Genomic DNA, 16,839 nt, shown 5'->3' with positions numbered 1-16,839 from the left:
AGTAGCGCCTGGCTCTTGGCGGGGCTCCAGACAGCAGCCAGGTAGCCGGCTGCACGCCTCCCTCCCTGGAAGTGGGGGACCCCAGGGGACCCCCGTGTCACATGACCCGTCAGCTGACAAAACAGGATGACTCAGCCGGCAGCTGTCGGCCCCCTGAAATAATGACAAAAACAATTAGCAATCCAAGCAGTAGCCTTTCCTTAATTATCTCCTCCGAGTTTAATTAACTAGCTAAATTATCAGCAGTAATGTAGGCATTAATTATGTCAAATTACAGTGTAAAACTCACAAAGTGTGGAAAATGTCAATTCAGCTTGGCTCACCTGCCAAGCGGGGGTGGCGATGGCCTGTGCGTACCTGTGCTCGAACCTCTGGGCGCCGCGGGCGGCGTGGGGCCACCGGGGTGGGCAGGCCCGGGGCAGGGGCCACGTCCGCCGGGTTGGACGGCGGGAAGGCCAGGGGATGGGGGGGGCCGGGCCGTGGGGACACTGGACGGCGTGGTGGGGACGCTCTGGCTGGGACCGGAGGAGGGAAGGGAGCCTGCTCCCGGACCAGATGGCCAGGATGCTGAATTATTAAATTATGAATATTAATACAAATCAGACACAAAAGAGGTAATAATTTTGCTGCCCTACAGAAATAATTAACATAATTTTGATAAATTACATGATAAGAGAATCTCAAAATTGAGGTAGATTTATCTTAATTAATATCTTGGACCAGCTCTGAAAGGTAAATTGTTCCTCGGGGGTTGGGGCGGGGTGAGTCCAGGGTGGGATGCAGCCCCCGGCCCAGATTTCTTTTTGTCACGAGACTGGGGGGACAGTGTGGGAAGGTGGGGGACCCAGTCTGGCCCAGGTGCACTATAGCATCTTAGGGGAGGGGCAGGCCCTCTTTGGGCCCCGGTTTCCCTTTCTGGAAGCCCAGCGGGCCTCACAGGGCCTTCAGCTCCAACTGGTGCTTTGGCCAAGTTTTCTCATCAAAATACACTTCTCTGCCCGGGGGCACCTGCCCACCAGGTGAGCCCTGCACCCGCCTACCCACCTGTCCACACCTGGCCAGGGAGGCAGGGGACCCAACAGGTAGTCCCAACAGCTTGTCCTGAGGTTCTGGAAGATCTGGGGGATACTTATGCTCTCTGGGCCTCAGTTTCCCTTTGGTACAACGGGAGTTGAGCTGCATAGACTCTGAAGACAATTGGCTGCCCCTCCTGCCCTACCCCTTGCCCACGTACCATTTCCCTGCCGGTCCTGTGGTGACAGGGAGGGGGAGGACATTCACCAAGCCAGAAGGACCTCGGAAGCTGGCGCTCAGGATACCTAGGACCTGCTCGCCTGGTCAGCTATCAGACTCCAGCAGCCTGGCCTTTTGTGGCCTAGGACTGCAGCTGTCTCGTTGGAGGGCTTGTCATCCAGGAGGCTGTGGGGTTAGTAGCCCCCCTCACCAGTCTCCTGGTGCCCCTTACTCTGCTCCAGCAATGCCAGCCTCTCTGCTGTTTTCAAACAGGGCAGACGTGCCCGTGCCTCAGGGCCTTTGCACCTGCTATTCCTTGCCTGGAATGTTGCTTTCCTGGAGTACTTGCTTGGCTCCCTCAGCTCCTTGAGGCCTCCCGTACTCCCCACGGGACTTCCCATCCCCTCTCCCTCCTGCGTTCCTATGCGTACAGGGCCACCTCCAGTCAGGACATCGCACGTTTGCTGGTTTATTGTGAGAGCCCCCCCACCCCAAACACACAGGATGAAAGTCTCATGAAGGCGGGACTGGATCCCTTCACTGCTGTATCCCCAGGGCCTGGCACATAGCAGGCTCAACATAATTTTGCTGAATGAATCAACTGACTGATCCCTCGATCGATTGATTACTATGGTGTCCCTGATGCTATGTATTGATCGCATTGGAAACATAGACCCGGCACATGTCACACACTGTGCGCACCAGCCACGCCTGCGTGCTGTCTCCAGTGCGGCACGCCCACCGCGGCCAGCCTGCCCTCGCACACGCGTGTGCGTCCACATGGGAATAAAGCACTCTGCCCGTCCTCATGCTGCCCGGCGGGGAGTGTGTCCCATACGTGCCCCACCGTGCATCAGGCTGTGGCTCCCGGCGCATCACACGTGTGTGCTGTAAGTAACGCAGACCTGGCCAGCAGCCCACCACAGACCCCCAGCCCTGGCGTGTGCACACTCGTGATTACACCCGTGTGCACGTGCACACACGCATGTTCACATGTGGGTGTTTCTGTGAAATGTGAGTTTTACAAGACAAACGGAGCAAATGTTGGTTGAGCTGTCCCTGAGCCCCTGGGAGAGGCTCCTTCCGTTCTCGGCCTCGGTTTCCCTGCCGGTGTGGGAGAGAGCCCTGACTGTGGGTCCCACCCAGGAGCAGTCAGCCGAGCGGGGATGGTGCAGTGACCTCTGGTGAGGTGACCCCGTGGGGGCAGGACCCGGCACCCTCCCTCCCAGCGCCGGACCCACGAGAGCTGCAGGCTGGGATCTGGTCCAGGGGCCGGAGCGGGGCGACCGGAAGGCGCCAGCCCTGGGTGGTGCCAGAGGCAGCGTGCCCGCGGGAGGGTCCCCGTGCACCTCGTGGGCTGGGTTAAGGATTTGGGACTTGACGCTAAGGGCTCCCTGGAGAACCGGGAGGGCGTCAGGCCAGGGTGATGCGCTAGATCTGGGTTTGTTTTTTCTTATGTGTTTAGTTATGAAATGTTTCCTACACACAGAGGAGTGCAGAAAACAATATAGCAGATCCCCCATTAACCCGCCACCACGATGAAACAGATGTCAACGTTTCTCCGTATTTCAAGCAGATCTCTTGTACGTGCTCTCTCTCTTTTTAAAATAAACTTTTTATTTTAGGATAGTGTAGGTTTACGGAAAAGTTGCAGAGACAGCATGGAGGTTACCCGCGCAACACGTGGCGTCCCCCCACCCTGTGGTCCGCGGGTCACCTCTGGGTGACCAGGCAGGTGCATGCCCAGAAGTACAGCCCGCGCATTACTCAGATGTCCTGTTTCCCTCACCCCCTTTTCTGCTCGAGGACCCCGTGCAGGATCCCCTGTGACATGGCGTCATGGCTCCTTGGGCTCCCGTTTCCTGACTTTCCTCGCTTTGATGACGTCAGCAGTTTTGAGGCGTACCGGTTGGGTGTTTTGCAGAATGCCCCTCGATCTGGGTTTATCTGGGGTTTTCCTCTTGGCTCTGGGTGTTGGGAGGAAGAGCCCCATCATCAGATGTGGGTTCTGAGAGGATGAGCCTGGTTGCCTGGGGGGTGCAGCAGGAGACCACGGGTGGGCGGGGGTGGCCGAATCTGGGCACTTTAGGGCGGGGGCCGGCCTCAGGGGCAGGAGGGCAGCAGGAGAGGGGCTGGGGTGCCGAGGACAATGCGCGCACGGTCGGGGGGTTCACGTGTGGAACGCGTGGAGGTGGGGGTGGTGCGGAGTGGGCCAGGAGGACCCCCATTTCTGTTCCACGTGTTTGGGTGGCTGGGGGCTGCTGACAGAGCTGGAGGGGACCTGCAGAGGGCCACGGGGTGAGAGCTGGGTCTGCTCCTGTCACACCCTGCCCCCCACAGCATCTCCCCCCACAGGGAGGCTCAGGGCCACCACTCCACACTCAGCAGAGAGGACGCAAACCTGGGGGTCTGGCGTCCCCCTGATTAATTCATCAGGCACCGTGCTGGGAAGTCTGATGGTGCTCAAGTGTTTAATTACAAACTTCCGTGTAACGGTGCGCTTGAAGAGCCCTGGTGGGGGGATTGCTGGGCTCATCCTGGCATGCCTTGCTTCTGAGCACCTCGTGTCCGGCCCAGGTGGTGAGGGGTCTCGGGAGAGCTGGTGGAACGGGGTGGGGGTGTCCCCAGGCCACGGGGGCCTGGCATGCAGGCCCGGGGGAGGAGGTGTGCGGCCCTGGACCAGACTGCAGGACGTGCAGCGGCAGGTGCCCATCTGGGGGTCTCGGAGGGTCTGTGAGGCTGGGCTGACGCCACCTGTGCCACCTACATCAGGCAGGTGCTCCTGTGAGGACAGGTCCCCAGCGCGGCTGAGAGCCCCGCGGGCCGCCCGTGCCTCCCGCCTCCTGCTCGGTTTCTTCCCCGTAAAAAGTGGCAGGACTTAGAGGAACCCACCTCCACTACCCAGCCGTGGGGGTGTTAGCGTGCATTTCTTCTCTTTGTTCCTCTAACCAGCCCCCCAAGACCCGCCGTCCATCTGTCCCTCCCTCTCCATCCACCCCCCCCCCCACGCATCGAACAACTGCAACGGACGTTGGTAGGTTGGGCGGGCTGCCCAGCGCCTGATCTACAAAAGTGGGCACACCTGTGGTGCGTGGGTGGGCGGGTGTGAGCCTGGGCACACCTGTGTGCGTGTGTGCGCATGTGGGCTGGGAGGGAACCGACGAGTGCTTACAGCCTGGAGAGACATCACTGTTGGGTCTGAACCATCTTGGTCTCAGGCCTCTTGTCCCGAGCGGGGCCGGGATCAGACTGTGGGGGCTCTGACACTCCTCCCCACCCAGCCGGTGGAAAGCAGGTCCCTGACCCCCACTCTTGCTATTTGCTGGGACCCCGGAGGGGCACGCGTGTGCATCCTTGTGGGGGCGTGACTGTGGGCAAAGGGGCCACGGCGTGACCAGCCCGCTGGTCTTTGGAGACAAACGCACTCTTGGCTTCCGGCCCCTGTGCCCCAGCCTTGGGCTGCCTGTCTGTAAAACAGATCTTGAAGGCCCGGCTGTGCCTCTCTGGGAGGAGAAGCCAATTCCCAGCACCTGTGAAGTATCTGGACTTCCTTCCTCCCAGGGTCCCAGAGTCCAGGCCAGGCCAGATGGAGGCTGGGGGACCCCTGGGCCTGAGGCTGGGGTACAGTGGCCCATGGTAGGCTCTGCTTACAGCTGACTCGTGGGTTGGAAACCTGTTCCCCTCACCTCATTGGGAAAATCACATGGCCTCTCTGAGCCTCCATGTTCCCACCTGTAAAATGGGGCTGATGAAGGCACTTGAGCCTGGCTGGCAGGCCAGCTGGACGCAGCGGCCAGCAGTAACATTGAGCCTGATGCTGTACCAGAACACAGGAGGGCCTCCTGAGATCTTCTGTGGTCCGGCCAGGGGCTGCAGACCTGCCCTCTTCTGCTCCAGGCTCCGGTTCTGGCCCCACACCGGGGCCAGAACCAGCCCAGGAGGTCAGCCCACTCTCCCCATGAGGACGTTAAGGCCCAGAGAAGCGAAGTGACTTGCCCAAGGCAGCGTCCCAGCTAGGGTGTGCACGGAGCTCTGTGTGACTGGGCCCCTAGTGACATGGGGGTGGGTGGGAGAGTTGGGACAGCAGAGGCCTGGGGGCTGTGGGAGGAGGCCGGGCAGAGGGACCTGCCCAAGGTCATGCTTCTCAGGGGCACTGCTGAGCCAGGCTGGCTACTGTCCCCCCCGCCCGCCTCAGGGTCTCCCTCTACAGCCTCCCCCACCCCCAGGTGCCGCCGAGTGCAGGGCCTGCCACGTGCTCGGCAGAGGCCCTCCGCGGCAGCAGGCTCTGCGGCACCCCTCCTGGGACCTCTGGGCTTGGCTCTGCCCATCTGCAAGTTGGGGAGAGGACTTGCCCCTGGCCTTGATGTCCCCCAGACTCTGAGTGCCCTGAATAGAGAACACTGGAGGCCAGGTCTGCTGAGGGACAGGTAGGGGAAGGCTCCAGGCCCTGGGGCGGCAGGGTGGAGCAGGGACCGTCTGCCCCTGGCAGCCCCTCATCCCCGGAGATGCCTCCCCTCGGGGTGGGGCACTAGAGATGGGGGTGGGGTGGGGGCTGGAGCTGTGGCGGACAGAGGCCCTCAAATTCCCCATCAGGGACCACCACAGGCGCAGGGAGGGGCTGTGGGGGGCTGGAGGGGGAGAGAGCAGGTGAACCCCGAATCTCTGCACCAGCTCAGTCCCTGCTGGATTCCTGGAATAGCGCTGTTTGCAGGGGGAGGGGGCAGACCCTGAGAAAGGACACCAACCCCCCCCCACTGCACGGTGGGGGAGACTGAGGCCACTCAGGGAAGGGCAGCTGCAACCAGGGGCCCTGCCTCCCAGTCCGGCCCAGGACGTGGCCCGGAGCCTGCCCTGCTCCTGACTCCCTAGTCTCGGACGTCCTGACAGTCCCGGCCTCTGCCCCCAACTCCTGCTCATGTGGGGTGCTGGCGACAGCTCCGGCGGCTGAGGTGCATCCTGCCCGGACGCCTCTAGGTACAGGTGCATCTGTGCGCCTCACTTGTGAAACGGTGTCAACGCGCCTACTGCCAAGCCGTGTGAGGGTCGCACCGGTTCACAGCTGTAAACAACTTAATTACCGGGTAACAAACCCATCTCGGTGTACGGGTCCTTGTGGAGTGCACGCTGCGCACCCAGGCCGGGGGGCGCAAAGCCCACTCCTCCTCGTCTCATCTGCAGGATGATGCGACGCGGTGAGCGCGCTGATTGAACTCCCGGGGTGCGTCTGTGCCCACTTCGGGCTGGACCCTAAAGCCAAGACCCGGCTGCCTGCCTCTTGGGGGAACCATAGGGTCAGGGCTCCCGGGGCCTGCCTCCCGGGCTGCGCCCCAAGGGGACGGGGCGGGGCCGCGGGCAGATGGGCGGGCCTCGGACGGGGGGGCGGGGCCGCGGGCAGATGGGCGGGCCTCGGACGGGGGGCCGGGGCCGCGGGCAGATGGGCGGGCCTGGCGGAGCCTCGGGGCGGGGCCTGGCGGAGGGGCGGGGCCTCGCGTCCAGCCTCGCGCACTCCTTGTGGCCCGGAGCGCGGTCGGCAGGTGGCGCTGCGGCGTTTCCTAAGCGGCGCGGGGCAGGTCCTGAACACGATGTGCCCCTGTGCACCGATTGCAGGTGCACCGGGTTGCAGGCACACGTAAGCCGCGTGCCTGCGCATCCATTACACACATGCACACACGGGGGTAGACCTTCGCTGCCCACCGGTCACGCTGCTTCCCTTACCCAAACCCGTGCTCCACCCGGAATTGCTGGTGCAGGCTGTCTGCAAGCCTCCTGCCGTCTCCGCAAGCCTGCTCCACCCTGCCGCCCCAGGGCCTGGAGCCTTCCCCTACCTGTCCCTCAGCAGACCTGGCCTCCAGTGTTCTCTATTCAGGGCACTCAGAGTCTGGGGGACATCAAGGCCAGGGGCAAGTCCTCTCCCCAACTTGCAGATGGGCAGAGCCAAGCCCAGAGCACATCCCTCCAACCTGAGCGGGCAGCTGTAATTGGCCGCACTCGGGGGCAGGCAGGCCCTGAGCTGGGATGGAGGCTGGAGTGGGCATTGTCCCGTGTGCACCCCACAGAGCCCAGCCACCCGCAGGGCAGTCATGGTGGCAGCTCGGAGCACAGAGCAGGAGCTGATGGGCAGATCTCACTACCCTAAGGTTCTCACCAGCCTGCCTGCTAGGCCCTGTTATCTCCCAGGGGGGTAACTGAGGGTGCAGAAGGGCAGACCTTGCCAAGGTCACTGGCAGATGGGGCCAGGACCCCAGATCCGGGGGGTCCCAAAGCCGCCCTCGGACTGAAGGACACTTATTCCCGGCCTTGGCCTCCTGGTCCTGTCTGAGCTTAAGTGAATTCCTTAAAAGGGAGCCCAGCTGTGGCCTGCAGGGTCAGGAAGGCCCAGCACTGCCGCCAGCCCACTGTGTGTCTTGGACAAGGCCCTGACCTCTCTGGACTCGTTTTCCCATCTGTCCAGGGGGGATGAGAGTTTCACCTGGGCCGGCCCCGGAGACTGCAGGGCAGGCCTGTGTGTCATCTGACCGCCCAAGCCCAGGTCCCGCCCTCCCAAAGTGGGTTTCTCTGGTACCTGATGGCTACTAGAAGGCAGACCTGAGGTCCCACCTTAAGGTACGCGCCCTCAGGGAGCACCAAGGCCTCAGCTCCCTCATCTGTGCACGGAACACTCACGGGAGACACAACAGTCCTGAGACAGGTCGCTCGCCCTGGGGGGCCTAGCTTGCGTGTGCGGTGCATGCATGTGCACATGTGTGTATACACAGAAATACATAGAGAAAACGGCTGTGGTCAGCACCCCCAAAGAAGATGCCAGGGCACCCGCACACAGGGGCGAGCGGCAGGCGGCAAGGCCCGGCGCCCCGGCAGAAAAGAACAGCCGAGCAGCCCCCGCCCCCAGCCCCCGGATCCTCCATAAGCACAGTTTATCTGTGCAGGTCAACAGCTTGCATCGTCTGCTCCGCGGAGTTGTTTGAACACCCGGATACGCCGAGAACACGCCTTAATTAGATTCTGCAGAACCCTGACACACAAACAAAAGATATTAATATCAAGCCGCACAGCATCCAGCCGCTTACACAGATCAGAGAACGTTTTGGGTGCAAAGAGGTTGTGCGTGTGACAGGTTGTTACTTCACAAGTTGGGGATGTGGGCATGTGACAGGCCTGTGGGGGGGAGGGGGAAGGGGCTGGGGGCCAGGCCAGGAGCGGGGACCCCTGGGAGGGCAGGGCGGGGCGGGGGGGCACGCAGGCCAGGGGTGTCATTGTTACCGCTGCCGTTCTCAGGAGCACCCGGTGAGTGCCGCCCAGAGCCGGTCAGGCTCCCGCTCCCTACCATGGCCAGCCTGTGTTCCTTCTCTCTCTCTTTGTATTTTATAGCTTAAAACTTTTGAGAAAAATAACGGCTTTATTGAGATAAAATCACATAAGCTATGGGTTGAACTGTGCCTCCAAAGAGAGACGCCGAGGTGCTAACCTCTGTGAATGTGGCCTTCTTGGAAATAGGGTCTGCGCGGAGGTAATCAGACTAAGACGAGGTCATTGGGACGACCGGTGTCCTTGTAAGAAGAGGAGAAGGCCACGTGCAGACGGCGGAGGGAGGAGGGATGTGGCCACAAGCCAAGGATCGCCCAGCATTGTCGCGGCCCTGGGAACGATTCCACAAGGCTCCTCCCCTACAGCGTTCGGAGGGAGCACGCCCTGCCGCCACCTGGATCTCAGACTTGGGGCCCCCAGGGCTGTGAGACCGTACATTCCTGCTGTTCCACATCCCCTGGTTTGTGGTGCTTTGTCACTGCAGACCCCGGACATTCAGGCACCACAGCGTCCCGTTCTCGCGTCTAAAGCGCATCTGCGTGTTTTTAGTGTGGTCACAGAGCTGCACAACCGCCCCCACTGTCTGATTTGAGAGCACTTTCATCACCCCAGAAGAAACCCCAAACCTATTAGCAGCCACCCCCCGTTTGCTCCCAGGCCACCGCCCTGTGCCCGCAGTTTCTCCGTGCGGTACATCTCCCATAAAGGACTCGTGGTATGAGGTGTGTCCTCCGTGACTGGCTTCCGTCTCTGGGCAGAAGGTCTTCAAGGGTCACCCACGTTGGGGTGGGTGTCAGGGCTTCATTCCTTTTATGGCAGAGTGGTTCCCCTCGTGTGGACAGACCACACCATGTGTATCCATCCGTCAGTTGGTGGACATCTGGGTGGGTTCCACGTTTTCGGCTATGGTGAGTCATGCTGCCATGAACACTTGTGTACGAATTTTTGCATGGATGTACATTTTCAGTTTTCTTGAATATATACCCAGAAGTGCTTAAAGCTTAAGTAATACAGGTAGCTGGCATAAAAACGATCACAGGCAGTACAAAGGGATGAGTTGCAAATGCTTCCTTTCCACCTCAGACCCCAGACCGCCAGTCCCTCGGCTGTTGTTTTCGGTGTCCCGTGTGTCCAGAAGCGCTCTACGGTTGTACAAGGACTCGAGGAAGCCTCCTGCCTTCCCTACAGTGACAGCGTGTCATGCGGCATCCTGCGTCCTTTTGGTCTAAGCCATGTCCCCTTCCCTGCAGAGCTGCATGGTCCCTTTTGCTGGCCACCAGGTGTGCCGATGGAGGGCGTGACCACGGTGTCGTCCACCCGCCCTCGTGTGGTTTGTTGTCGGGTGTTTGGTGCCTTATGTGGGGTGCGGGGAGCAGCTTGGGCCCCCACCCACCGGCTCCCATGCATGACAGTATGGATGGGGTGTGTTCCCAGAGCAAGGGTGCCAGGGCAGACGGTGTGTGCCGTCTTCCAGCCTGAGCCCCTGGCCTGACCACTGCTTCCCTCAAGGGACGGACGGGGGAACGGAGGCCTGGGGAGGGGCTGGATCTTGTCCAAGCTCACCCAGAGAGTGAGTGCTTACTGGGTACCTGCTAGGCGCCAGTGCACCACAGATGGGGCCGCCCTGGACCCTGACACAGACCAGGAGCCTGGCGTCCACCCCACGTGCGACCAACAGGTGAGCTCCTTCCTCTCTCTGCCAACCCCAAGGACGCTGAGGTCACCCTGGCCCAGCACATTCCCTGGGTGACCTCAAGCAAGTTGCCTCCATCACTGGGCCTCAATATCCTCAGCTCAGGCTCCGACAGTGCTGTCCACGAAGCTGGGGGGAGAGGCCTGAACACCCCCCAGCAGGAAGCGGCCATCCCATGGGTTGCTGGCATCCGTTCGATTCCCTTTGTATTAACTGCGCTTTCTTATCGCCTGCATGTTTGGTGTTCTGACACCTGGGCCTTGCTGACCCTGGAGGGACTGCCCCCCTGATTAGCAGAGTCCCAGAGATGAGAGCACACTTTCCAAATGCAAACCAGCCCATGCAGCCCTCCTCTGTGGAGCCCTCACCTCCCGGGCCTTATCTGCCTGCTCTAATCACCCCAGACACCAGGGATGGCCCCTGTGCCCCACAGCCCGCTGAGATCATTCACACTAGCCAGTCCTAGGCCTGCCCACCCTGTCCCACGTTCTCCATCCCCACCTCCTGCCCTGTGTGTGTGTGGCCTGCTGTTTCCAGGGGACTGTGAGGATAACACAGACTCTTCCTTCATGACACTCCTTTCTGTGTCCATGTGTCTTTCTGTACCTGATTAAAGCCAACCCCCCACCTACTAGGTGCCCGTGCTTTGGGCCCAGAGGACACTCCGGGGTGTCTGGACACCCGAGTTCTCTGAGCACAAAACTCTGCATGGGCAGCGCGCTGAGAACCTTCCAGGCCTTGTTCTCTAAACCTCACACCAGCAGGTTGACAGTGAGACTATGGAGGCTCAGAGAGGTTAGGCCACTTGTACCGGGTCACAGAGCAAGCCAGTGGTGCAGCAGCAGGTGGACCCCATGAGGGATGGATTCCAAGGCCCCCACCCCCCTCAGGTGAGGTGGCCTGGGTGGTACGGGGTGGGGGGGACCCTCCTCCTCCTCCCAGGGGCCCTGAGGCAAGTTCTGAGGACTGGGTGGCCCAGTTGTTGGGAAAGGGAAAACATGATTGTTTAAGAGAAACTGGGCCTCTGATGGATTCAATTATATGTAATTTATATAATGGCTGCTGGAGTTTCCAGCCAAAAAAATAATAATAATAATCGCATGACTTTGCTTCCAGGGCCCCAGAGACAAATTAAAATAATGTAAAGTGAGTTCCTAATTGGTGTGGGCTGTGGGGCTGGGCAGCCTCCAGGTGTGCGCCTGACACGGCACCGGCCTGCTCCCCCAGCCATGCCGCGCACACGCACCTGTCTGTGAGCACACGGGCGCGCACGGAAGCCCCCAGCCCATGCGCCCACCCCGCCCTGAGTCAGAGGATGGAGACCGAGGGGGGCCACCGAGGGGAGAGCGGGTCAAGGACGCCCTTCCCACCCTGTTGTCCCTGCCCCCAGCGGGCCTCTGGGACTCACCCCTGCTCAGGGACTGGAAAACTCATTGGAGCACTTGCCTGAGCAAAACAATCCTTTTCTCCTGCTGGGAGGTAAAACTCCTGTAACAACATCCAAAGGTGATGGCTGGGCATTGAGGAGAGCAAGCAGAGCACCTCCGTGACCCTGACCAACGACCCTCAGCCTCACTCTCCCCACCTGTAACGTGGAGCAGGCACCCAGCCTGGGAATTGGGACCTGGGGTGGGCACGACCCTGCCTGCCCTCCTGAGAACTTCATGGTGCCACATCCGTGAGCCTGTGGCTTGGGTGGCCCTGAAGACCCTGAGCCTTTTCCTTCCTTAAAAGCATGCTTGTGATTCTCGTTCTCTGTGTTTGAAATTGCAGGCCCAGGGGGTTGAGGACTGACTGGCATTCGGGAGTAGAGTTGGGGGCGGGTTCTCCATAACTTCAGGCTGAGGGTCTGATCAACAGCCCACCACCTCCCTGCAGGATTATGTGGTTGCATGTGCTCACAGGCATGTGGAAGCCAAGCTCTTTAGGGTCCCCCAGCCCCTGATGTCTCCTTAAGCAGCAGCCCCTAGGTTTCCGGCCAGAGAACATGCCCCCAACTGCCCTCCCCCACCCCGCCCATTAATCTACACCCCACCCCCCCAAAGCCACTGCCCGGGGACTCTCCTGTGCCCCAGTGGGGTGCTGTGGGGCCCCAGCACCCTGTGCTTACACCATTAGCGCACTTGTCACGGGGCTGTGACTTCTCCTTCCCGACCCAGCGCCCAGGAGCTCTGCAAGGCCAGGGATGGCCATCTGGGGGTCCTGGGGGCTTGGTGCCCACCACGAGGGGCGCAGCTTAGAGCCACGGGTTAATGAGGCTGTGCTGCTTGTTCCCAGTGTGGAGCAAGGATGGAAATGGATATAGTTTAAATGAATTAATCAGTTGAAAAACAGACCAGTGGGTGAATGAAGAGGGAAGGACAGAGAGGGAGAGGAGGCCTGTCCCCCCTGCCCCCAACCCCCATCTGTGGTTTCTCCCAGGGACCCCCACCCCATGCCCTGCTCTGGGAAGAGCCATTCTCCATGGGGGCTGGGCACCCCGGGGGGCTGGCCTGGAGGGGCCAGATCGATCAGCTCCTTCCTTCTCTCCCCGAATCAATCACCCTGATCTGAAATGAACAAAAAGCATCTTTGACTTAGGAGACTAAACTCATCGCTCTCAAAGGTGGGAGGGTGGGAGCCGGGTGGGGGTCCAGGCCCACTGCCTGCTGGCCCCGACTGTGTACAGCTCTGGGCCTGCTCCTTGCCCTGGGGCTCTGGGTCATGGCCCAGCCATCACGCAGGGCCCGGCTAGGCCCCCTGTGCCCCCTGTTACAGATGCGGGCACCTCGGCAGGCCTCCCTTGGGATGACATGTCCTTAGGATCCAGGCTGGGGATCCTGCCACTCCTGGATCATGGATCCCGGATCCATACATGGGGGTCTGGTCCTCGGAGAGGCTGCTGGGGGAGCCGCGCCCCCCCCCCGCCCCCGCCATATCACCTCTGTTTCCTTTCTCACCTCCTCTGGTCACTGGTCCCTCCTCCCCTGCACCTGCCTGGTGCCCTCCACGCCTGGGACCCCGCCATCCATCTGGCCCCGGGTCTCCCCCTGCCTCTCCACTTCTGTCCTTACCCCTCTCCTGTCTCTAGCTGCAATTACAGCTAATCAGATACCTGAGCCGCTTGCGAAGCTATTAGCAGCTCTCCGTGCCCGGTGGGAAATCAGCCGGATGGACAATTAGCTTTTTAGTTGCAACTCAGATTCTGATGCAAGCAATAAACAAGTCAGCACTGGGCTCCTCCCTCCCCCTGCTCCCCTTCCTCCCTGCTCCCTCTTCCTGTGGCCCTCCCCCTTGGCCATCCTGCGCCCCCAGGTAGAGGCCCAGGGGCCCTGGAGGAGCACTCCAGCTGCCCCTCCAACCCCCGGCCCGGTCCAGCCACCTGAGGTGGCCCACAGCACACACATCCCGCAACGGAACACCGGCGCCTCGCAGCCAGGCCCCTCTGCCTGCTCTCTGTGGGGTTCAGATCAGGGCCCGGTGGTGGATGGCCGTGTGCAGGTGGTGGGTGCTATTTTGGGGGGCATTCATGACCCCAACCCCCCCCACGCTGGCCCAGGCTGGACTGTCCCCGCCGGCTGAATTTCTTGAAGGCGTGTTCACGTGTGTGCGCGCACGCGTCTGTGCGCGTGCCTGTTTGTAATTAAGCAGTTAATTGCGCCCGGTTCTTGATTAGCTTTGGGGGATGGTGATGTTCTAGCGAGATGAGGTGTTGTGTACAGTTCAGAGTCATTCAGAGAAATCGGAGCTAATTTTGCTGTCTGTGCTTATTGCCGCATTAATTTAATTTGGGTTGCTTTTAGCTCATTAACACATCTAATTAATTCGTTGACATCACTATTAAGATGTCTCTTTGAAATTGGCGTCTCCAGATAATCAGGATGGAGAGGCAGACGCATCAGGCGCGGAGCTGCCTGGGAACGCGGGAAGGGGAGGGAGAGACTAATGAATTTTCCATCAGAATCGCAGGGTTTGTCAGAGGAGGTGCGGGGGGCGGAGGGGAGCGGTGGAGACAAAGGAAGGGGGAGCCCGAGAGCTCCTCGGCGGCTGGCCGCGTCTTAAATATTGAATTGGTTATGAAAACAAACAACCTGCGGTGGGGCATAAATGCGCGCTGAGCAAGGCTGCCGCCCCCGCCCACCCCGCCCCGCCCCGCCGGGTCCCTTGTTTCCTGGCGGGGACCCTGGACGGAGGCACTGGCCAGGCCAGTGTCAGGGTCAGTGTGACAGAGGGCCGCGGAGCACGGTGAAGGGCAAACCAGCCACGGTGGGCTTGAACTGGAGGGGAGTCCCCAGGGCATAGGTGTGACCCCTTATTGAACAGATGGGGAGCTGAGGCCCAGAGCAGGGCACAGGGTCGCCCAAGGTCACGGGGGAGTTTGGGGATATCCATTGGAAAGCAGGGGCAGCCCAGTGCATACTGGGGAGCAGCCACATCCAGGGTGCCGATGGGGGGCCTAGAGGGTCCCCACTGCCCACACTCATACCTTCTGTTTCCCAGAGGCCCCCCATTAGGTGCACATGAGAGCAGTGGCCCATTAACCGTCCAGGGCAGTGAGGATGGGGGCCTGTGGGAGGCAGGGACTGTGATGTGGGGTGGGGCCTCCTGGGGGCTCTGGGAAGCCCCTCTCGTGTCCCAACCAGTCTTGTACCCCACCACCTCACTTGCTTCCAGAGTCCTTCTTTTCCTCATCCCCAAGCTGAACCAATTTGTGCTTCAGAGTGTTCTCAGATGTCCCCTCCTCCACGAGGACCTCCTAGATTTCCCCTTTGACCCTGGTGTCCAACTGGCACCCATGGCAGGGCACCAACAGCCCACGTTCTCCTTGTATTTAGCAAAATGAGGTCTTGTTTGTCTCCTTAAGAGCAAACCCAGAGACTCAGCTCAGTTCCACCGGACCAAATCCACTAGACCAAACTTTGGTTTGTTGATTCACTTAACAAATATTTATTAAGAACCTACTGTGCGTTAGAGCCAGTGTTGAGTGCTAGGGCACAGATTCTCAGGTGCCCACAGCTCCATCCCTTCTGTTTAGGGCCCCACAGTGGAAATTAAGAGGATGCTAAGGAACCCAGGTCACACAGGGTGTTGATCTGGATCTTCCCCTTCTCTTTGGACATTGCTAAAGGGAAGCCTTCAAGGAGGAGGTGACCCCTGAACTGGGCTTTGAAGGACAAAGAGAAGCTTGTCTGTTGTCATGTTTGAAACGTGTGTGAAGCACACAGCAGGTGCTCAATCAATGTTTGTCTGTCCCTGGAAACTGTTGGCTCTCTGGCGCAGACATGAACGCTGGCCGATATGCCACCCTCTGGGTGCAGGGTGAGGATCCTGCTTGGACAGACAGCTGTGCCCCACATCTAAAGCATTGAGGCAGGCCTCCCCACCCCACCTGCCTGCGCTGGGGGCAGAACTCAGCCACCCGGTGCATCTGGGCGGCTTCCACTGGGCAGCTTCCTCCCCTTGACCCCGGCTGGCAGCCGGAGACTGAGGCCCAGGTCAGTTTCCTGGGGGCTGTGTTAACAAAGAGCCATAAACTGGGCGACTTCAACAGTGTCCCTGCTCTGAAGGCCAGACGTCTGAGACGGAGGTGTGGTGGGCTGGCTCCTCCCAGAGGCTCTGGGGGGACCCTGCCGCAGGCTGCGCCCAAGCTGCGATTGGGGTCGCCGGCAGTCTTGGGGCTCCTCGGCTGGTAGAAGCATCCCCGATCTCTGCCATCATCCCCCCGGGTCGTCCTCCCGTGTGTCCGTGTCCAGATGTCCCCCTTTTATAAGGTCGTATTGCACTGGGAGCCCACCCTACTCCAGGACGAGCTCATCATAACTAATGACATCCGCAGTGATGCTCTACAAACAGGGTCTGAGGTTCTGGGGGAGGGGGACACAATTCAGCCTGTAACTGACTGGGAGGGACAGATCTTGCCCACACACATGGCTTGTTTCCCTACTTGCAACTGGACCAGCTGGCCACAAACTCTAGACCCAGAACCCAACTCGCTGCTCCCCGGGGGTGCCCCAGAGTGAATCCCACACACCCTTCCCCTGCCTGGTCCTTTCCCAGAACGCGACAGCTCAGCCAGCAGCCCTGCCATCCCCTCAACACACAGCCCTCCCGGTCTGCCGCCTGCCCCCTCACGTCCAGTCCCATCTGTCCCACAAACCCCTCCCCGGAGCACGTCCCGAGTCTGCCCACTTCTTCCTGGCCCCTCTCTGTGTGTGGACGGCGGCCACGGCTATCTGCATGGAGGACACGAGTCCAGCCTTCCACGCACCAGTTATCAGCTGCTGTGAAACAACGTCTCCCCCAAACGTACGGCTCCCAACAACACCACCGGACACTTACTCTGCCCTGGAGTGTGCGATGTGGGCGGAGCTCGGCAGGAGCACCCACTTTCAGGTCAGCCTGGCCACATGGCTGTGGCTGGGAGTCAGCGGGACGTGAGCTGGGTTTGGGTTCCTCTCCATGTTGGGCTTCCTCACAGCATGGCGGCTGGGATCCAAGAGCAAGTGTCCCAAGAGAACAAGGTGGGTGTGGCTGGCATGTTTATCATCTACCCTTGGAAGTCGCTTCTGCTCCTGGTCAAGGCAGTCACTGATGTCCGCCCAGGTTCAAGGGCGGGGACATGCGAGCTA

The sequence above is a fragment of the Phoca vitulina genome, unplaced genomic scaffold, assembly GCF_004348235.1.
Source record: "Phoca vitulina isolate PV1807 unplaced genomic scaffold, GSC_HSeal_1.0 scaffold79, whole genome shotgun sequence".
NCBI classification, from domain to species: Eukaryota; Metazoa; Chordata; class Mammalia; order Carnivora; family Phocidae; genus Phoca; species Phoca vitulina.
The sequence above is the reverse complement of the archived record's forward strand: the minus strand, read 5'-3'. Positions refer to the sequence as shown.